Source organism: Bos grunniens, chromosome 13 (genome assembly GCF_055505025.1).
Source record: "Bos grunniens cultivar Pamir isolate PY7600 chromosome 13, Bosgru_T2T1.0, whole genome shotgun sequence".
NCBI classification, from domain to species: domain Eukaryota; kingdom Metazoa; phylum Chordata; class Mammalia; order Artiodactyla; family Bovidae; genus Bos; species Bos grunniens.
The window spans coordinates 1,533,356-1,556,865 of NC_141177.1; the positions used below are offsets into that span (position 1 = coordinate 1,533,356).

The window sequence follows — 23,510 nt, forward strand, 5'->3', positions numbered from 1 at the left end:
AGCCCTTGCACACCAGCCTTGCACACCAGCCTCATCAAGGAAGTCAGAAAAGAGAATCTTCCAGTAAAGAAAAAGGAATAATTCTGCTTCTTGGAGTAAAAGCATTTCCAGGAAATTCTGTGTAAGCAAAGTAAGTAAATAAAGGAAATGTAAATCAGTACTAAAAAAAGAAACAAAAACTGTCCATACTCCTGTCTGAAAGCCTCTGGTGGACATTTTTACATCTTGGTGTAACTGGGCAGTTTTCACTGGCTTGGACCCCAGGCAGTGTTGGGTGCTTCTTCTGGAGCTGTGGCGGTAGGGATCCAGTACCATCTGTCCTGGAATGAAATTTCTCTCTGTGATCAAAGCTCTGGTCTTCACCAGCATGAGTTCAACTTACAGAATTTAATTAGAGAAAGTGGACAGGAGAGAAAGGAGACTATTCCAATCAATAATCAATGTCCTCGTCACCACCTCACACTGCACAGTAAAGACGAATGAATGTAAAGTGCTTACCAAGATGCTGGACGCCGCTCTCTGGAGCCTAAAACCCACAACCAACCTCCCCTCGTACAAAATGCTGGACGCCCGCCCCCTCGAGCCTGAAACCCACGACCAACCTCCCATCGTACGGGTGTTTAGGCATCGGACAAAAGCGTCCCCACAGCCTGGACGCCCGCCCTCTGGAGCCTAAAACCCACAACCTCCCATCGTGCGGGTGTTTAAGCATCTAACAAAAGCGTCCCCACAGCCTGTCCCTCTCCCTGAGCGCCTTGCGCAGCTCTCCAGAAAGGATCCTGCCTGCTTCCTCACCATCATCGCCCCCAGCTCCCCACCCACAGGCTTCCCTCCAGGTACGGTGAGCTGCTGCTGTTCTCCACGTGGGTCATGCTTTATTCTACCTTCAGGCCTCTGCCTGTGCAATTCCCTTTGCCTGGAAGAGTCAGTAGGGCTCAGTGAAGTGAAGGAAAACATTCTAAAACTTGTGTTTACTTGTGTGTATCTTGAATAAATAAGAACATTTTTCTAAAATATAATACTGCTCTATATGAATTGATAATAGAGCGTGTATATAAAGAATAAGCATTAAATACTGAGCCACTTTTTTATTTGGCCACACCACGCAGCATGTGGGATCTGAGTTCCCCGACCAGGGACTGAACTCACATCCCCTGCAGTGGAAGCTCAGAGTCACAACCGCTGGACCCACAAGGAAATCCCAGGAGCGGCTCTTTTAATTGAACGAATTATGTAATCAAAAACATTTGAAGACTGTGGGTCTAAAACACCCTGTGTCTCACAATCCCATTTCAACCCAACTCCACCTGAAGCAGGAAGTAACAGATTATTGTAAATCAACCATATTCTAACGCAACACTTTAAAAAAAGAGCTAGCGATAAAAGCAGCAAACCTATGAATTAGAGCCTTCCAATGAACAAACTGCATGACTGCATGTACTCTGTGACATTCTCACTCGCTGGCACCAGCATTCTAAAAAGAAAGCCGTTCGTATGCGTAGATTGAAAGCAGTAGTATAACAGAGAACGACGCTCCGTTTTTTAACTTTACAGTCAAAATTGAAATTTTATGATTTTTAAAAGCGATATGTTCATATGGTTCAAATTTCCCAATGATTTCAATAGTATTTATTGATGTATTTACTATGGATTTATTCAGTTGTATTTATTTACTGGTTGATTGACTGTATTTATTGATTAGCTCCTTCCTCTGAGTTTTATATCTCAGAAACTAGTCACCTATTTGCAAGGACAGTCAGCTTCTTATGCAAATGCTAGGATGTGCATACAAATGCAAATACACAGCCTCATTCCCCTCCCTTCCTACACAAATACAGCATTCTACACACTAGGGATCAGTACAGGCTATGATTTGAAAAATATTTTTCAATAGCCAGAAAAAAATCACCCGGCGTTAAAAGCACAGTTTCACTTACTACGGAAAAACACCTAGGGCCTCCTTGGTGGCCAGTGGCTAAGGCTCTGTGCTTCCAGCGCAGGGGGTGTCAGTTCAACCCCTGGTCCAGAAGCGAAAATCCCACATGCTGCCTGACACGGCCAGAAAGAAAAAAGACCTCAGGGAATAAAACCTATGTACAAAGATGCTCTTTGCAATACTATTTATAATAATCGTAATAAAGGAGATAATAAATTTAAGAATTCCAAATTAACAAAATATTTAACACAGTGGGAAACCATGAAGCCAGAAAAAGAAAGAAATGAAATTGATCTTTAAGTAATGATGAGGAGAGATTTCCAAATTTATTAAGTAACACAACGTAAGTGCAGAATAAAGTATATAGTATATACACCAAATACGTGGGGGAAAGGAGTGCAAAAAATAACATATATATATGTTTATCTATATATGTATATGTTGATATATACCTGACATACAGCTGGAAAAAAAAAGCCATAAGAAGCTATACCACTGATGGCCTATTTGGATAATACTGGGGAACAGGATGAAAGAATTTTTGCTGTGTACTATTTTTTAATTTTTAATGCTGGAATTTTATGCCATGTGAATACCTATAAATTTTTTCATTTAAATAGCATGAAATCATTATAATAATATTAAAATCACAGGTTAAATGAGCACATTCATCATTAATACATTTTCCTTCGACTCACCGTTTATCTGTTAGTACCCAGAACTAACCCTTGCGCATAGTAGGCACTCAGTAAAAAGGTATTAAATAAATGAATGCATGGACCTACAAATGAATGTACAATCATTAAATATTTTAAACTAGAGGAATAATTAGGTCACTGGTGCGTCTCTTTGCAACCTCATGGACCTTAGACCTCCAGGCTCCCGCTGTCCATGGAATTTTACAGGCAAGAATACTGGCGTGGGTAGCCATTCCCTTCTCCAGGGCATCTTCTCGATCCAGGAATCGAACCCAGGTGCCCTGCATTGCAGGCAGATTCTTCACCGTCTGAGCCACTAGGAAGGCCCGGGTCACTGGTGTAATGATTACTAAACAGGCCTCAGTCACTGATGTGGTTTCTGAAAGAGCCACACACACACTACAAATAGCCACGCACGAGGACAGAACTCACCAGAAAGAACACACTCTTCCTTGATTAGCTTCTCCAGCTTCACAGATGTAAACTGCTTTATCGATGGAATATAATTAATAAACAGCATAAGCCACAAAAACAAATCCAATGCTCTCTGCTGTCAGCAAGTATAACAAGCAAATCGCATTTCAGAGTATTAGCTGAGGAACTAAAATTTGCTCAAAATTCAGAAACAGATCCTCTTTCCAGTTTTGGAACAAATGAAATCAAAATGGTCATTGAGCCCATTTGGCAGTAGTTCTCTATGGGCTGGAGAGAGCATGGCTCACCACCGCAAGTCCAGTCGCTCAGTCGCGTCCGACTCTTTGCGACCCCATGGACTGCAGACGCCAGGCCTCCCTGTCCATCACCAACTCCTGGCGCTTACTCAAACTCATGTCCATCACAAACAGCATATCTAATTTTTCTCTAATTATAATGAAATTCCTAACTGAGCTAAAGAATCTTTAGAGTGTCTGAATGAAGGAAATCAAAAAGCACTACATATATCTTCATGCTAAGGGCAGAAATTTACACGGAGGACTGTGGTTATGACTTTATTACTGAGTTCAGGATTCAGAGCCATGTTCTATAATCAGTGAATGGAAGACATTGAAACAAATAGAATGTCAGCTTCATCTATGGCAGGCTGCTAGATTTCCCGTCTTAAAAATTGGCCTTTATCACTTCACACATTGCTGATAGCAGGATAAACTGCTAAGGATCTTAGGCAAGTTAATTCATAATGTATATCAATGGTCATAAAAACATTTAAATGCTGTAGCCTCATAATCACATTGATTATTAAGGTATAATCTAAAACATGGTCAAAAATGTAAGCCTGAGCATTATTTGAATTAGAAACAGTTTAACTGTTTTTAACTATCAAGTAGATTATGTACTTACTCAACAGAGTACTATAGATGTTAAAATTATAGTTTGAAAGATTATGTAACCATTTGAGAAAATGTATATAACATATTTTAAAACGTACATAGGATATGACACAATAAATGTATAATAGCTACAACCATGAAAAATTTTAGGAGCATGGGGGAAATGGAAAGAGATATACTAAAATAGCACCCTTGTTTTGGGGTACTGCTGCTGCTGCTGCTAAGTCACTTCAGTCGTGTCCAACTCTGTGCGACCCCACAGACGGCAGCCCACCAGGCTCCCCCGTCCCTGGGATTCTCCAGGCAAGAACACTGGAGTGGGTTGCCATTTCCTCCTCCAATGCATGAAAGTGAAAAGTGAAAGTGAAGTCGCTCAGTCGTGCCCGACTCCTAGCGACCCCGTGGACTGCAGCCCGCCAGGCTCCCCCGTCCCTGGGACTCTCCAGGCAAGAGCGCTGGAGCGGGCGCCACTGGGGTACTAGGTTTATGTAATTTCATTACAGGGAAAACTAAGGGAAAACCCAGCAAAACTGTAACAGTACAAAGAGAAAAGATTTACTGCTGTCAATGTGCTCTCTCCTGTCCCTTTTGTGTCCCGTGTTCAAATTTATATTGACTGAGACGATCTTGGTTATTAACATTCTTCTGAAGAGCCTGTATATGGAGCCCAGCTTTAGACTATTAGTCTATTTTTCTATTTTCTATTTTTTAAAGGCAGTCACAAAGACCACCCAGACACCCAGCTGCCCTCTCCTGCCACTGGTTTTCAAGTCAATTAAGTGTATGACATTCACTTTGATTTCATTGAATTCCGTTTCTTACTCTTTTCCTCATTAGCAACTTCAACATTTCTTACTTTCAGAGCATCAGGTAAAAAGTAGTGCAAGAAAAGTATCCAAAAGAGGCAGTTTTACAGGAGTAACTCAAAATGTTTAGTTAGGCCTGTTACTAATATCAAAACGTTAAAGACTGGGTGGACCTTCGTTGCAAAGGTTAAGCAGAGAAAGGCATGGTCTGAACTTCCTGCATCTCCTGTTACTAGCAGGGCAGTCTTGATTGGATTATGTACTCTCTATAAGCCTAAATCACCTGTAAAAGGAGGACAAAGATAGTATATCATAAAGGTTTGAGAATGAATTCCAACCCAGATTTAACCATGTGCTGCACACTCAGTCAAGCAGGGTGACGAGCCATAGATAGGAACGGAGGTGGGGTCTTGTCTGTGTGGCCCTGGTGAATTACTTCAGCTCTCCGTGCCTTGATCTCAGCAACAATAACGGCCCTTTTAAGTTGGCCAGATACGATGGAAGTGGTGACTCCTCCCACTTAGCATTCATTCCACTAAAACTGGCTCAACAGCAGTAAAGTAGCTGCAGCATAAGCAGAACACCCTTCTGGGTCTCCGGGAGTGATGTGCGATTCAACACTTCCTGATGCGTACACCACGCGGATGAAACTTCTGGGTGCACCTGCCTCCGTGTTGGTGTAAATAACAGAACTAGATGGACGGTGGGACCCCAGACAGAGAAGCTCGAAACTGCTCAGTCATGGGCCATTCCTGTCGTTCTCAACAACTTCTAGCTTCTTTGACCCTGACTTTCCTGAAACTTTAAACGAAGCTAATAGAATGTGACTTACAGTGTTAGATTCAAAAAGATGATGAACGCAGAAAATCCAACATGGCATTGAGGAATCTTCACTCCCCTTCCAAAGGGAGTAACTCCAACATGTTCAGCTGCTCAGTCATGTAAATGCTGTTCCAAGAGGCCATGAAATGTGCCCAAGCTCAATCCCAAGTTCATCCTGCTTTCTCTCTTGGCCACGTGACTTAGAACGTGCTATGTCACTGCTCTGACCTTTACTTTGTTCATTTATAAAATGCGGTCATGAGTCGCAACTTACTCCCCTGTACGTGCACACAAAGCCTTGCCTAATGCCCCCAACTATTATTAAGTGCCCTACGAGAGGAGCTACCCTGCGTCTGAGGCCAGGGGCGGTGGCCGGGAGGAGCAAGCCCATGCCCGAGGCCAGGGGCGGCGGCCGGGAGGTCCAACTCCACGTCCGAGGAGCTGTGGCTGCACGGGCGAAGGAGGGCCTAGAGGAGCTATCCCACGTTGAAGGTCAGGAAGGGCAGCAGTGAGGAGATACACCCATCCAAGGTAAGGAGCAGTGGCTGCGCTTTGCTGGAGCAGCCGTGAAGAGATACCCCACGCCCAAGGTAAGAGAAACCCAAGAAAGACGGTAGGTGTTGCAAGAGGGCATCAGAGGGCAGACACACTGAAACCATACTCACAGAAAACTAGTCAATCTAATCACACTAGGACCACAGCCTTGTCTAACTCAAAGAAACTAAGCCATGCCCATGGGGCAACCCAAGACGGACGGGTCATGGTGGAGAGATCTGACAGAATGTGGTCCAGTGGAGAAGGGAATGGCAAACCACTTCAGTATTCTTGCCTTGAGAACCCCATGAACAGTATGAAAAGGCAAAATGATAGGATACTGAAAGAGGAACTCCCAACTCTGGGAGTTGGTGATGGACAGGGAGGCCTGGCGTGCTGCGATTCACGGGGTCGCAAAGAGTCGGACACGACTGAGTGACTGAACTGAACTAAACTGAACTGTTATCAAATCATACTGGAACCACCAGCTATCATTGTTAGGTCAAAATTCACTATATATTGATTCATAGAGTTCCTAGTCATTTCTATCAATATTTCTACATTTCTACAAATTATAACCAACCACACTGACATGGCAATTGGCTGGCTTTATTCTTCCACAGAAAAATCTTTATTTGGCTGGAGGGTCAATACCTACAAAAATACTATTCAACAGCTTTTGGAAACAAATCTTTACAAAACTAGCTCGAAGGGACATGATTTTTCCTTGTGTTCTATTATTATCCTAAACAAAGGATTTGGGCTCCACAATTTACACCGTTCACCAAGAACAGGGCTCTGAAATACTGGATGTAATTTTGCTACCTAAGAGCAAACATCAACACTTGCAAAATGATACAGAACATCGGAAGTGAACATATTATCGAAATACACTGAAATTCCAAATCAGCTTGATTTGTTCTGAAAATCTGACCCAACTTCCTTCTCACCTTTCTCCAAAGGGACCACAGTCTCTCACTGCTGAAGCTGCCTGCCAAGCTTAAATATTTGAATATAGAATTCAAATCCCATCTTTCTCTCTTGACAAACTAGAGTTGCTGCTCTTCCCTTGATAAACTTAATAAGATATGTAAAAAGACCATGTAATCTGCCAATTTCTGATCGTGAGATGTTGCTGAAACCCTGAGCTCTCAACAGTCTTAATTAAAACATGAATAGTGATCGCTAAAGGAAAATACATTTCATTCAAACTGTGAGGATGTCTTACAATGTTTTTGGCAAAGCCATAATGATTATGCTAGGGTGCAGAAAGTCACATGGCCGAGCTTCCTCTCCTGCAAAAGAAAATACTCAGTGGAGGTCCCATGTGATGACTTCACGCAGGAATGAACAGGATCTGTGATTCTCCCGTGTTCCAAAGAGATGCATGAGAGGAAAAGTCAGTGATGTTACTGGATGTTGTCTTTCAGGATAAGACAATAGATGAGGATATGCCCTTGCCACGTAGAGAATGAATTCTTAATTTAGAAGTAAAATATGTTCACTAAAAATAAAAGTCATCTTCCAACCACTGTCCTCCACATCTGGCCACTTAGGGTCATGATACTGTCCTTTTATTGTATTACAGGAGATACAAATGTGCATCACTAAACATAAACAAATGGATAAATAAACTTAAAAGCATAAAATTTAAAAAGCAAATGACCACCCATCCTACTTTACCCGCAGCGCCCTACTTCTTAGCGGAAAGCACAGCTGTTATACAAGACGTGTGACCAGGAGCCATCCCCTCTGGTTTCGAAGCCTGAACTGATATGTTCCTTAAATTTAACATAATCTTCCCTCGCCTGCTTCTCGTTCAGAGAATAGCAAGATGCATTCTTCTAATGACACTGACAGTCTTATTAGTCATCTCCTCAACTAATACGCCAGTGACTTTCTCCATTTGAACCTTTACAAGACAAAATGAAAATCTGCTAATTTCTAACTCCATATGCCCAGTGCCCAACTAAAGTCATGATTACAAATTCTCCAGAATGCATGACCTTAACCGGCAGAGAGTTGACCCATTCTTTGAGTTAATATTAGAGAAATTAGTCTAACAAAATGATCTTTTTCATCTTTGAAAGACCCAGCTTCATCTATCTCTGAAAAAGAAACTTCAAAGTTAAACGCCAGTAAAATGTCGAAACTGCTTCACACACTTTATCTTGTATCCATCTCTCTCAAATGGATTTCACTTCAGAAATTTATTTCTGTATGATAAAGAAGTTTCTCCGTCCCATGTGTAAAACTGTCAAATCTCATTAAAAGGTAGTCCAGTAGCCTGGGGAAACGTACTTCTTTCTAAATCTTTAATCGATCTCGAAACATCTGCCAGTCAGCATATCTCCCGGAACTCCATTCATGCTATAAATGTTCTCCGGGAATTCACAGTTGCCCAGGGAAAGTGACAGTTTTGAAGGAAAATCACATTTTCTCCTCTCCTTGCGTGGGCTGCCTGATGGCCAGGTGCCCCATCCAGGATTAAAATGGAATCAAATCCACAGACAAAAGCATCTTCCTTCCCTCTGGCTACAAGTTACAATCAGAATTCTCCTCTTATAATGATGTAAACAGGTGGAAATGGCAACCCGCCCCATTATTCTTGCCTAGAAAATCCTATGGACAGAGGAGCCTGGCAGGCTACAGTCCATGGGGTCGCAAGAGTCCGACATGACTTAGCGACTAAACCACCACCAAACAGGTACTCAGGAAAAAGAACTGTAATCAGGCCTTTCTGGCAGTAAAAGAGAAAGCAATATGCATACAATTCTTGCCTACTCTTTATTTGGAGCTTCTTCCTTTCAGAGAAAACCATGGTTGGTATCAACAATTCAGAGTCCAAATGCAGGGTGACAAGCCAGTGGCAGCATCCTCCTAATTCATTCACTAGATGAGTCTGCTGAAGAGCCTGGCATTTTAACAACATAAGAAATGAAACAAGCCACCAAACTTCCACTTTATGAAAGGTGAACTGAAGAACCGTTCTGGTGTTGAGAACACTCGGTGAGACACAGGCAGAAACGATGGGCCAGCAAGTCAAGCCACACACACCCTTGCCAAGGTCTCGGCTCCCTCTTTGGAAGACGGGGCTGCAGGTTTGCGATTGCAAATCGAGTTTCCTAGCAGGAAGCAGGCTCTAAGGAGACGTGCATCCAGAAATCTCCCGGGAGGGCTCTGGAAGCCACATCAGGTGCGGGCCAGCTGTGATGTTCTGTGCACTGTGCCCCATGGAGACCCCACCCCGGGAGCTGGCCGCCTGCACAGCTGTCCCAAGCGGGGGCAGTCACTGGGGCCAGGACACGCCCCGGAAAGGGGCCTGGCGTCGGGCATGCAGCTTTTCGGCATCAGGACAGGGCTGGGCCGCGAGCTATCGACAGCACTCTCAGCACTTCCAGAGGGCTCGAGAGGCTCCATCCTGAAGAGACGGTGGAGATCTGGAAGGCGCAATGCAGTGCCAACATGATGATCCAGCCCAACCCAAGGCAGCCTTCCCATGGTTGGCCAATGGATGCTGAAATGTCAAGCCCAGTGAGGAAAAATAAGCCCAGACAATGGTGGAGAAAGAATTAGGGCCCTGCGCAGGTATCTCACTGGAATGTTGAAGGAGACGTGGATAAAATCATGAAGTGTCTGGCCCCTTCCCAGAAAGACTCTCACCAATATGGCAGAATGATACAGTTAAGAGCTTGGAGGAATTCTTCAATTCACTCAGTCATTCATTCGACAAATACTTATTGAACTCAAAGAAAAAAAGCAGGAAGCAAGACAAGAATAAGCTGTACCCATGTGTGGCTCACAGACTAATGAGGGGAAAAGCCACCACAACAACACATTCAATCACATATTTTTTTTAAGGTAACACATTCTTAACATTAATGTTTTTCAATTTTTAAAAGTTGTGTGTTTACTCATTCATCTTTGGGTGCACAGGATCTTGGGTGTGACACACAGGCTTTCCCCGGTTGCGGTGAGCGGGGCCCCTCCCCAGCTGCGGTGCTCAGGCCTCTCTCTGCGGGGGCCCCTGCTGTTGCGGGCGCGGGCTTGGAGCTCAGGTTCCGTATTGTGGCGCACGGGCTCAGCTGCCCACAGCACGGGGGGTCTCAGTTCCTGGAAGGAGGACGGAACCTGTGTCCCCTGCACGGGCACGTGGATTCTTAATCACTGGACCGCCAGGGAAGTTCTCAATCACGGATTTTAAAGCAGCCACGAGCGCCATGAAGAAACTGGCGCAGCGCTAACCCACGGAATTCTCAAAACGGTGGAACTGTTCTGTCCTCAGGGTAGGAACCAACAAAACCGTCACCACTGAGCATTTGAAAGTGGCTAGCATCATTAAGGAACTGAATACTTTGAATTTTATTGGATCTTAATTAATTTAAATGTCTACTTCTGCTTTATTGACTATGCCAAAGCCTTTGACTGTGAGGATCACTACAAACTGTGGGAAATTCTTCAAGAGACGGGAATACCAGATCACCTGACCTGCCTCCTAAGAAATGTGTATGCAGGTCAAGAAGCAACAGTGAGAACTGGACATGGAATAACAGACTGGTTCCAAATCAGGAAAGGAGTACATCAAGGCTGTATACTGTCACCCTGCTTATTTAGCTTACATGTAGAGTACATCGTGCAAAATGCCATGATGGATGAAGCACAAGCTGGGATCAAGATTGCCAGGAGAAATATCAATAACCTCAGATATGCAGATGACACCACCCTTATGGCACCACCCTTAAAGGGAAGAAGAACTAAAGAGCCTCTTGATGAAAGTGAAAGAGGAGAGTGAAAAAGTTGGTTTAAAACTCAACATTCAGAAAACTAAGATCTGGTCCCATCACTCATGGCAAATAGATGGGGAAACAATGGAAACAATAAGAGACTTTATTTTGGGGGCTCCCAAATCACTGCAGATGGTGACTGCAGCCATGAAATTAAAAGACGCCTATGGCTGATTCATGTTGAGGTTTGACAGAAGACAGCAAAATTCTGTAGAGCAATTATTCTGCAATAAAAAATAAATTAATTAAACACACACAAATAAATACACTTGCTCCTTGGAAGAAAAGCTATGACCAACCTAGATAGCATATTAAAAAGCAGAGACATTACTTTGTCAACAAAGGTACCTATGGTCAAAACTATGGTTTTTCCAGTAGTCACGTATGGATGTGAGAGCTGGACCATAAAGAAGGCTGAGCACCAAAGAATTGATGCTTTTGAACTGTGGTGTTGGAGAAGACTCTTGAGAGACCCTTGGATTGCAAGGAGATCAAACCAGTCAATCCGAAAGGAAATCAACCCTGACTATTCATTGGAAGGACTGATGCTGAAGCTGAAACTCCAATACTCTGGCCACCTGATATGAAGAGCTGATTCATTGGAAAAGACTATGATGCTGGGAAAGATTGAGGGCAGGAGGAGAAGGGGACGACAGAGGATGAGATGGTTGGATGGCATCGCTGACTCAATGGACATGAGTTTGAGCAAACTCTGGGAGTTGGAGATGGACAGGGAAGCCTGGCGTGCTGCAGTCCATGGGGTCGCAAAGAGTTAGACACGACTGAGTGACTGAACTGAACTAAAAAATACATGTGCCAACTGGCTTTTTCCACCATTTAGATATGGGATGGTGTTTGGAAAAGCATCTCCAGATTAGCAACATCCCAGCTGAGAGTTTCAGGATGAGAAAGAAGTACAGAAAATAAAAGCAAGTGGAAGAATTTTCTAATCAATGAAAAAGCAAGTATAAAGGCAATAACAGAGGATGGAGAGCTTGGCCAGTGGAGAAACTCGAGTGGGCAGGTTTCGTTGAGCACCAAGGGGGATGTGAACTTATTTGAGCACGGGTTTGGGTGGGATGAGTTATGGCCAGATACAGATTACAGAGTGTCTTGAGGACACTGCAGAATATTTATGGGTAAGGAGAAGGCATTAGAGAGTTTTAAAGTACAGATAGGATAGGATTGGATTGGATTACGAGGTAATGTTTGCTGCAAGCAGAATAAATTTGGAGAGTTGGGGACCAAACGAAGGCACATCCTTGCAGGAGAACATCCTTTTGAAGCTGAACACGCACAGAGTTAAACACACCTCAAGGGAGGACTGGCAAAAACAAATGATTCTGAGCACTCTCAGGGGAAGTACACCTGCTACACCCTCTTTGAAGGAAAATTAGACGAATTTACCAAAATTCTAAATGAACATAATTTTGTAAGAACAGCTTCCGTTCTAGAATTTATCTTAGAAACAGAGCATCGTATACGCCCATAAGTGTATGCACAGGATGTTTACTGCTTCACTGTTTAATTAGCAACAATTAGAAATTACATTAAGATGTCCACTATTAGTGTGAGCTAATTAAAGAAATGGAGCCAAATAAGTAAATATTGATAAAGTGAAAGCAAATATTGATAAAGTGAAAGCGCAAGTCGCTCAGTTGCGTCCGACCTTTGCCACCCCATGGACTATACAGTCTAGGGAATTCTCTAGGCCAGAATACTGGAGTGGGCAGCCTTCCCCTTCTCCGGGGGGTCTTCCTAAGCCAGGAGTCGAACTGGGGTCTCCTGCACTGCAGGTGGATTCTTTACCAGCTGAGCCACCATGAAAGCCCAAGTGAATATTGGAAATCCATAAAAATTTCAGAAAAGTGCTCCAACATAAGTTAAAAGAACAAAGATAGAATAACAGTACTAAATAACATGAACCCAAGCATGCAAAGCAAATTACACACACACAAAAACACAGGCATTTTTATATATGCCTATACAAATAAATATCTCCATACAGATACACAAGAATCTGCATAGAATTGCCCGGAAATGGAGACAAGTCTGGAGTAGGAGAGAACTTTCCTCTTCATTTGATCGTTTTTTGCTTTTTTAATTTTTTAACCATGTACATATAGTGTAAAATACTAGTAAATTAAAAAGAATTGATACAGGCAAAAGTCATTTTTTGTTGTAGGTAAAGAGGATCTATTTCTTTCTTTCTTTTTCTTTTGGTCAGAAATTCAACATTGTGACTCCAAAGTAAATCATAAATCTAGAAAGTTTTCCAGTCATCTGTTCTGGTTCTGGGGTCTGACACAGCTCAGAGCAGCACAGGGCCATCCCAAGTTTTCTCTGCTCTGTTCCACTCAGGAGGCCGACAGCAGGGCACTTGTGGAGACCAAGCTGGGACTAGGCGGGATGTGGAGTGTGCTCGGGCAGGCTCTGCGCATCCACGGCCACACCTCTGGCTCCGAGGCGGCCGGGGGAGGCAGGCAGGTCAGACCTTGGCACCACCATCTTTGCTGCAGCGGAAGCCGGCGTGAGAGAAGTTCAGCGACACGCGCTGGTCACAGCAGATGGCCAGCAGCAGGACGGGGGAACCAGGCCGCTCTTATCCAGCCGGCTCGCCCGTCTCCACGCTTGTCCTGCGCTGAGGACTGCAGCGTGGATGCTGCAGCAGGGCTGCCTACAAACACCACTCAAAGAATGTTACGGAACTCCTGGGATTTCCTGGGATTCCTGAGTATGCGTCCTCAGGAGAGGCTAGGCTTTCTGTCCGTTTCATAACTGAATATGCAAAATGTTATTTCAGGGTTTTACTCATTGAATTTAATGCTCATTGAGCACCGACTGCGGGCCAAGACATCATTCTATTATCCCTCCTCCCACCCGGACCCGCTTAAAGACTGAGCGAGTTGATAAAAATATTGATTGGGAATATTAGTTACTATATCCGTTTGATTCAATAAACATAACTTTTTCCCACTATATGTTGATCAAATTTTCAGCTTTATCATTTCAACTTTAGAATAAAAACAATTTCAAAAAAGAAAAATAAAGTGGGAAGAACCAGTCTACCCCACTTCAAGACATAGTATAGCTACACATGTAGACACATGTTGACACGTCAAGGCACAGCAGAGACACGCAGAGCAGTGGAATAAAACAGAGGACTAGGGACAGATGACGTGAATAAGCTCCGTGGAGAACAGACAGCGTTTCAGCAAATGGTCCTGGAGCAACTGGACATCCATAGGCAGAAAATGAACCTTCACATCAAATGCACACCGTATATAAAATTTGACTCGAAATGGACCACAGTCTTAAATGTAAAAGGTAAAACTGTAAAATATTTAGGGGGAAAAAGTAGGAAAAAATAGTTGGGATCTTGGGCTGGGCAAAGGATTAGTATGAAAAGGAAAAAAAATGATAAATTGGAATTCATCAACTTAAAAACGTCTGCCCTGTGCTAGACCTTGTTAAAAGGATAAGAATGATAAGCTACATAGTAAGAGAAAATATTTGTAAACCACATGTCTGAAAAGGATTAATATCAAGAATATACAAAGAACTCTCAAAACTCAACAGTTAAAAAACAATCCAAATAGAAAATGGGCAAAAGACATGAATAGGCATTTTCCCAAAATGTACGTATAGCTGACAAGCTGGAACATGAAAAGTGCTCAGCGTCACAAGGAGGGCCAGCATCACACGTAGAACGTCTACGCCGAGACTCACACCAAAAGCTGGGCAACCCCAAATGCTGCAAGGATGCAGAGACTGGTCACTCCTGTGATGCTGCTGTGAATGTAAAATGTGAAAAACAGCTTGGTGGTTTCCTACAAAAATAGACATGCAACTACAAATACACACAGCAATTGTACTCCTGGGGCGTTTTCCTAGAGGTATGAACATTTACATTCTCACAAAAACCCTAGCCCAGATATTTACATCAACCTATTCATGAGAGCCTAAAATGGAAAACACCCCCCAGATATCCCTCACTATTTGAACAGCTAAACAAGCTATCGCACATCCATACCCTGGACTACAGCTTAGCAGTAAAAAGGGAAAAGGAATAGCTTCCAATCTCATCATTTCATGGCAAATAGATGGGGAAACAATGGAATCAGTGACAGACTTTATTTTCTTGGGTTCCAAAATCACTGCAGGTGGTGACTGCAGCCATGAAATTAAAAGATGCTTACTCCTTGGAAGAAAAACTATGACAAATCTAGACAATGTACTAAAAAGCAGAGACATTACTTTGTCGACAAAGGTCCCTGTAGTGAAAGCTATGGTTTTTCCAGTCATCCACGTATGGATGTGACAGCTGGACCATAAAGAAGGCGAACCACCAAAGAATTGTGCTTTTAAACTGTGGTGTTGAGAAGACTCTTGAGAGCCCCTTGGGCAGCAAGGAGATCAAACCAGTCAATCCTAAAGGAAATCAACCCTGAATATTCATTGGAAGGACTGATGTTGAAACGGAAGCTCCAATACGTTAGCCACTTGATGCAAAGAGCCACTCAGAAAAAGCCCTAATGCTGGGAAAGATTGAAGGCGGGAGGAGAAGGGGATGACAGAAGATGAGATGGTTGTATGGACTCATGTAAGTGGACATGAGTCTGGGTAAGCTCCAGGAGACGGTGAAGGACAGGCAAGCCTGGCGTGCTGCAGTCCATGGGTTCGAAGAGAGCCGAACACGACTGAGCGATTGAACAACAACCACCATCCATACCCACAGAACCCATGACAACCACCACAATTCTAGAGAATTATACTGAGTCAAAAAAAAAATCCAAAACATCCCATACTGCATGGTTCCATTTCTATAATATTTTTGAAATGATGAATGATAAAAGAAATGGAAAACAGATTCACGTTGTCAGGGCTTCAGGGCTGTGGGGCGGGGGTGGGGGAGATGCAGGGGCAGCCACAAAAGACAATGGGGAGGACGGTGCTGTGGACGGACGGGCTGTCCCTTGATGGTATACCAGCATCCTGACTGTGATACTGGGGACTCGAAAAGCATCACCACTGGGAGAGCCTGGGGAGGGGCATGGCTGTCTCTCTGTGTCGTTTCTTACACCTCTTGTGAACCTACGATTATGTAAAAGCTAAAATTTTAACTCTTTTAAGCTGCACCTTGACTAAGTGCGGCACACAGGATCTCGGTCTTCACGGCAGCACGCGGGATCTCTAGCTGCGGCCTGGGAACACGTCTCTGGGGCACGTGGGGTTCCCTGACCAGGGGTGGAACCTGGGCCCTGCCGTGGGAGCTTGAAGTCTGAGCCACTGCCACCAATAAAGTCCCTAAAATTCTAATTTTAAAAAATGAGGCGGTGGTTCCTCACTGTTTTGGAAATCTGCAGGTGGGAGGTGAGCGGTTTGGGGACACAAAAGTCTAGATTTCTCTAAGAATCCCACAAAAGCTATGAAGCATCACCTGAGGAAATCATTTGCACCCTATCCATAACAGCACACAGAGCTAACACTTATATTCTCTGAGACCCAGGGCACCAACAGAGACTTAGAATACTCATAAAATAAACACAGCCTGCCGACTGCTCGGAAAAACCTCATCCAAAATGCAGGCATCTGCATTCTAGAAAGAAGCTATTTTAACTTCCACATTCACATATGTCTGCGGCATTTCTAAACTATTAGCTTCATTTTGAACTTCACAGAAACAGGGTGTTTGCAGAATGGAGGCAGACTAATCTCTTCCTGGCTTAGAATCCCTGAAGATTTGATTTCCACCCGATCAGAATCAAATTCCTACAGTAACAGGAAAATCAAATTTCCCCTCCCTCGTTTCATAAAAATGAAACAAGGAAAGACCTGAAGATGCCTTTTCACTTCAATATTTGACCTGTTGCTCAAACGAATTCTTCCTCAACTACAGTGAATATATTAATCTCATGTTAATAACACCAGCCCCAGAATAGAGTGTCAATTCCCCATGGATGTTGACCACATCTGTCTTATTTAGGGTAGTGTTCCCTAAGCTTCTTAACACGAGTATTCACTCCATAAACATCTGATGCGTGTTAAAATAAATGAAAGCAAATACCCCGAATGAAAACAGAATTCTTAAAATACCAAAGATAATGATCCACAAAATTGCTTAAAAAATAAATCTTTCTAGTCATCTCGTGAATATTATTAAAAAATACATTGGCAGATGTGGGGGAAATGATCACGTCCATAATTTGGTTTATGTCTACACACAAAAGCACTAAATTGGCCATTCTTTGCTTAAATCAGTTTTGGGGCTGATGATTAAAGGCTGTGACTTTATGCATAATTAATCACACCATCCACAAGGACGATCAAATAAAGATGGCTAAAATACCAGCTGGAAAGAACTTCTGACATGACACCAGTGAAGCAGATTCCAATGGGGTTAAAATACCAAGTATTCTTGTGTTTGTGCACGCGCGCACGCTCAGTCGTGTCTGACTCTTTGCAACCCCCTGGACTGTAGCCCACCAGGCTCCTCTGTCCATGGGATTTCCCAGCAAGAACACTGGAGTGGGTCACCATTTCCTTCTCCAGGGGATCTTTCCGACCCAGGGATGGAACCTGGGTCTCCTGCACTGCAGGCAGGTTCCTTACCACTAGAGCCACCTGAGAAGCCCAACAGTCTTAGGTGAGTGTCTGACCGTAAATTTCACTCCAGGAGGTCAGCCGCCAAGTCTCTTCCTTGAGGAAGGAAAAGGGTGCTTCATGCATCTTACTGAAAGATTACATGTGCTTGTGTGCACACGTGTGTACACACACTCATGTACTGATGGCAGGACTTCCCTGGTGGCTCAGTGGTAAAGACTTTGCCCACCAGAGCAGGAGACACGGGTCTTATTTCTCGGTCAGGAAGACCCCCTGGAGGAGGACATGGCAACCCACTCCAGCATTCCTGCCTGGAGAATCCCATGGACAGAGGAGCCTAGGGGGGCTAGGAGTCTAGGGGGTCGCAAAAGAGTCGGACACGACTGAGTGACCGTACTGATGGCATGTGGTTAATTTATTCCATTCCTACGATTTCAGTGTTAGTAAGGAATATAACTTAACATGCAGATTCCTGATCATCTCTGCAACCTAAAACCTTAAATGAAAAATGAAACGTCTCTGGCAGGCTGGGTCAAGAGAAACTGAGAAACGAAAGGGGTGAGAAAATATTTCCACCTGAAATTTGGCCATTAATTAACCTACTTTTCAAATCTACTCTGCCAGCCCCCCTTCTCCCAAAAAAAAGATCCTCAACTTAACAGAGTGTTGCTCTTGTCTGATGAGTTTGCTCAAACCAAACTTGCACACGGATGAGTTTCTCTGTCCTGACACTTCTGCCATGTACCTAACGATCAGGAAAAATTCTACGGTGGCCAATACCTCTGGCCATGACCTAGCATCAGTGGTTGTTCAGTGACTACTTCACAGATATTACATCTGTTTTCCTAACTAAAGAGCGAGTTCTCTGAGGAGGACAGCTATCGAAGTAGAAGAGGTATAACACCACCACGTAAGCACCATTATCCTCTAACAGCGCCGGTGGTAAGAGGGAGAGTGGTAAAAACACTGGTAGGGTTTCCACTGTGTCAAGCGTTGTGTTAAGCCTTTCATGAGGATCTTCTATTAGGCGGATATTATGAGCCTCCCTATTTTTACAGGAGACTGAGGCTTCTTAACGTTAAATATCTCACCAAAACTCACATAACCAGCCGCTGAATTGGGATTTTAACAGTCTCATGTCAGAGCCCATGCTCTTAAACCAGGAGGCAGTGATGGATTCATTCATTCATTCAATAAATCTTCATCAAGTGCTTCCCCATGCTGGAAACTGCTCCAGGCACTGGGGGGTCGGCTATAATTGATGGATTCATTCATTCATTCAATAAATTTTCATCAAGTGCTCTCCATGCTGGAAATTGTTCCAGACACTGGGGTTCAGCTATAATTGATGGACTCATTCATTCATTCAATACATTTCATCAAGTGTTCCTCCATTATGGAAACTGTTCCAGGCACTGGGGTTCAGCTATAACTGATGGTTTCATTCATTCATCCAATACATTTTTAAGTATTTCTTCATGCTGGCACTGTGGTCCAGCTATCATGATGCATTCATTCATCCATTCATTCACACAATAAACCTTCATCAAGTGCGTCTCTGTGCTGGAAACTGTTCCAGGCACTGGGGTTCAGCTATAATGAAAAGAGAGAAAAGTCCCAGCCCTCATGGAGCTCCACACGCTATTTGGGAGATACAGGCAATCAACAGGTAAAACCTACAGACAGATCAGCAGGTAAGTGGATGCTAAGTCTAGAGAGAAAAAATGGAAGGGATTCAGGGCGAGAAGGAGGGCAGCGATAAAACAGGAGGGCTGGAAGTTTCGATGACAAGGCGGCACTTGCAGAAAGGCTGAAGGAGGTGAGGAGACGGTCAGGAGGAGAGAACCTGGTGGAACCGTATTCCAGGCGGAGGGAGGGGCAAGAGGAAACATTCTGCGTCAGCACAGGACCTGGGAGCTGGTGGTAAGGCCGTCACTCTGGATCGCAGGGAAAGGCTTTGGTGGTCTGAGCAGTGAGGGAGATAAATCAGGGGGCTTGGGCCAGGGCGGTAGTGGCAGATGGTATGAGAGGTCATTGGACTCTAGCTATACTTCTAAAACAAAGCTTACAGCATCTCGTGATGGACTGGCCCTGGTGGTAAGAGATACGGGAAGGAGAGAGAATGGAGACTAAGCTTTGATCCTTTGCTGCTTGCTTGTTTGATTGCTTGACTGATTTTTACAGGGCAACTGAAATACCGGGACCTATAGTGGCTGAGATACAGGCTCCAGGAGAAGCCGGCTAGGATGAAAAAGTGGGTGGTTGGATATACTAAGCCTGAGCCTAGGAGCCGATCAGATGAAGATGTGGCTTGATGGGAGAAGAGGTCCTTCCTTGGTAGGTGAGCACAGAGATGCTGTTTAGAGGCAAGTGGGGTCTTCCCTGACGCAGCAGCTAACCCACCCACCCACCCAGGGACTTCCCTGGTGGTTAGGTGAGTAAGACTCCACACGCCCGATGCAGGGCACCTGATTCCTGATCAGGGAACTAGATCCCAAGGCTGCAACCAAGACTCAGCACAGCCAAATAGATACATAAATGCTAAAAAGTAAATAAAATCAAGTAATCAAGGGGAACTGCATGCAGATAAAGTAAACAGGTCTGAGACTCACCAGTGGACACGTCCTGACAATTACTGCCCGGGAGTCCTCTCCATTGCGAGGGAAGAAACAGTTGTTGCAGTTCAGTTGCTCAGTCGCGCCCGACTCTTTGCGACCCCATGGCCTGTAGCACACCAGCCTCCCCGTCTTTCATTATCTCCCAGAGTTTGCTCAAACTCTGCTAATGATGTGCAAATCACCTGATTCACCACTCCTCTAAAAACACAGGTTTAATGCCTTTAGTGGATTTGCCGAAAAACTGTGGACAGACCCCTCCCCACCCCCCAAAGCAGTGCCATCGACGCTCCTGAACAAATGCAGCCCCAGGGCCCAACCGGACAGCTCCATGAACCAACGGAGTGAGGCTGGAGAATAAAGACGTGAAGATACGGAGGCTTCTTCTGAGTTAAACGAGGTGAATTTCTAAGCTTTTGGATTGTTTATAGAAAAAAGCGACACTACAAATATTTGACTGCTTAATCGCTTAAACTGCTTAGTATCTCAACTAAAGGTGACCACTTACTGAGGTCCATCTGAACAGGGATGGTCTTAGAATGACTCACGCCTTGTTGAAATGTATTATATTTGTGTGTGTGTGTGTGACTTGCATACTGTGTTTTTGTGGGGATAACTACAAGTGTGTGTGAGGGCAGGGCTTCCCAGGTGGCGCTAGGGCTAAAGAACCTGCCTCCCAATGCAGGAGACATAAGAGACGCAGGTTCAATCCCTGAGTTGGGAAGATCCCCTGGAGGCAACCCGCTCCAGTATTCTTGCCTGGAGAATCCCATGGACAAAGGAGCCTGACAGGATACGGTCCACAGCGTTGCAGAGTGGACACAACTCAAGAGACTCGGCACACACGCAAGTGAGGACAAGCAACTCACTAATACTCAAACCTGTGAATGTGACATAAGCCCCTGGAGACGGCACCAATGTTTGCAGAGCATGTTTTCTTGGTCCCTTGTGAGAAATAAATCAGTATTAAATAACAACAACAACAAAATCACAGATCACTTAATGGATTTGTAAAAACTGCATCCAATGAAAGCTGCGTAAATATATATGCCTTTGGACGCTTCTAGATCGAAAGATAAGGAAATCACTAATTCCTACATCCTTCCACCAACCCCAACTCATCTCTAATTATACCAAAGAAACGATGCAATCAGAACCAAGGCTGTATGCTTTCAGTGCATTTTCATAGATATCATCTTATCCAAAGTTCACAGCATCGTTAAACACTGTTCAATGTACAGATAAGAAAATTGAGGCCAAGAGAAGTCAAGGGTCACAAAGCTAACAAGTAACAGAAGGAGAATTTGTCTCTTTTCTTCTTTTTCCAAATCTGCAGGGGCATTCCTAGGTACGACAGCTGCTCACCATTAAGTGCTGTTTTCTTGTTTAATTATAAACTCTCCTAAACATGGTTCTAACCCTCAGACACTTGTCTGGATTCCATTAATAAAGCCACCGTGTCATACTGGTTCTTCAAGAGGCTTATGATTCGCAAAGTCAGGCGTTTACTTTCAGTTCAATCCATGTTCAACTTGCACGACCTGAGCACCTGCAGCGCACTAACGTGAAGTCCTACCACTCTCTGAGACTTGCACACGCTGCCTGCTGTTCCAAGCCAGCTTCTGCCTCGATCAGCTCCACTAACATTTCTTTCTTTAGACTGAAGGTCCCTGTGCCATTTTCCCAATGTATTCTTCTTGATGCCTCCATTAAAGCTTTAGCTTCCAGTGGTTCTGACAGCCTCCTCAGCTTCTAATGATAAATTATACTATTTAGAACACTTTTTAAAATTAACTGCTGATAAAACCAAACTGAACAAATAAAACTAGATTTTGATTATTTTTGACCTTTTCTCTCCATGAACAATAACTGTCATTCAATAAATATTCCAAAATCTATTTGAGTATTAACACAGACACAATGAATAAATCCTAAGAAAGTACACTTCTGTTGGCATCCAAAATACTATAAAATATAAAGTAAATGCAAAGTAAACTACTTTTCCTTTCCTGACACACACGTGGGACTACGCTGTGTCAGTAGTAATATTACAGAAAAAGTCTCAATTACTATAAACTAGGAAGTTACAGTAACTAGTTTTTCAAATAAATCACCATGTGTCAAAATTTGGTATAAACTGATCCTTATGAATAATTCCCATTTTGTACATTAGTAATTCACGTCCTCTTTCTATTGGAATGCTCTCTAGCACAGAATGGATGTCTCATCAATTTCCTCAACTGACATGATGGAGTAAATCTAAAATTAGAATGGTGTTTTCAAATGCTCCTTTTAACACTGTAACACTTGGGTGGCCCACAAGGTTATGAAAAATAAAAAGTTCCTATTATTTCTGACTCTTTGCATGAGAGTCATTAGGTTAAATACCCTAACAAAAGCTGTTCCTGTTGATCAGAATGTCTGCATAGCAGGGAAGAAAACCAAGGAAACTTACGGTTGATAGGGACTGGTTAGTTCTCTTACACTGCTCCCTAATTATGTATTTGTATATTCACAATTACACAAGACATAGTTGCTAAAAAATGGTAACCAGCAGGGAAAGAAAGGAAGAAAAGAAAGGAAAGAAAGAGAGGGAGAAAAGGGAGGAGGAAGGAAGAAAGAAAGCAAAGGACCAAAACACATCAGGTAAGAGCTGTTGATAGTTATGGATATTTGCCACCAGCAGGTCTTCCTGTCTAGCTGTTTAACACGGTGAAAATTTCAATTTCCAGTAAGATTATCTAGCGCATTAACAAGTCCAAAGATCCAATCAGAGGACAGTGCCAATGACATATATTTGTGGAGAAAGATGTTTAAGTTATCCCTGTGGCCATTACTGATATTACCATTATTCAGACATTAGCAAAGTAAACTTTTCTCCCCCCAACCCTCTCGCCCCAAAGTACACAATGAAAAAAGAAAAAAAAAGGCAGCAACAGTACCCGACACAAAGCAAAGAGAAATGAGGCAGTCTGAAATTAAAAAAAAAAAAATCATTCCAGTATCCTCTTCCTCCCTCAAGAATTCCTTAGCCATCACCACTCAAGCCCAAAGAGAAGCAGAGTAAGTTCTCTTTGAAGTTCGTCAATGAAGAGCAAAGGGGAGAAGGGCCACAGAGAGGGAGTTTTAAAGGAGGACCCATCCCTGTGCCAACACCTGTCCACACCAGTGCCCTCCGGCTCAGCCATCCTTCCTTTCAGCACATATTTAAAGAGAGAGCGCCAGCTCTGCGCCAGGTGTTCCGTTCCGCCCTAACAGACAGCCTTCCAGGGGCATCCGGTGTGTACTCCAGCAACACATCCCCTGCCCAGGCTCAGGACGAGGACATCTACCCACGGCGCCTTCGCCAGCTCCTGGGCCGGGGCTGGGTCACCGTCCACGGCC

At 43.7% G+C, this 23,510-nt stretch overlaps 1 protein-coding gene across 4 annotated transcripts in view; it reads right to left on the minus strand.

The window, feature by feature from the left end:
* Window positions 1–23,510, minus strand: part of DOK5 (docking protein 5) — a 151,263-nt gene that overhangs the window by 126,540 nt on the left and 1,213 nt on the right. The gene's annotated exons all lie outside the window — the stretch shown is intronic.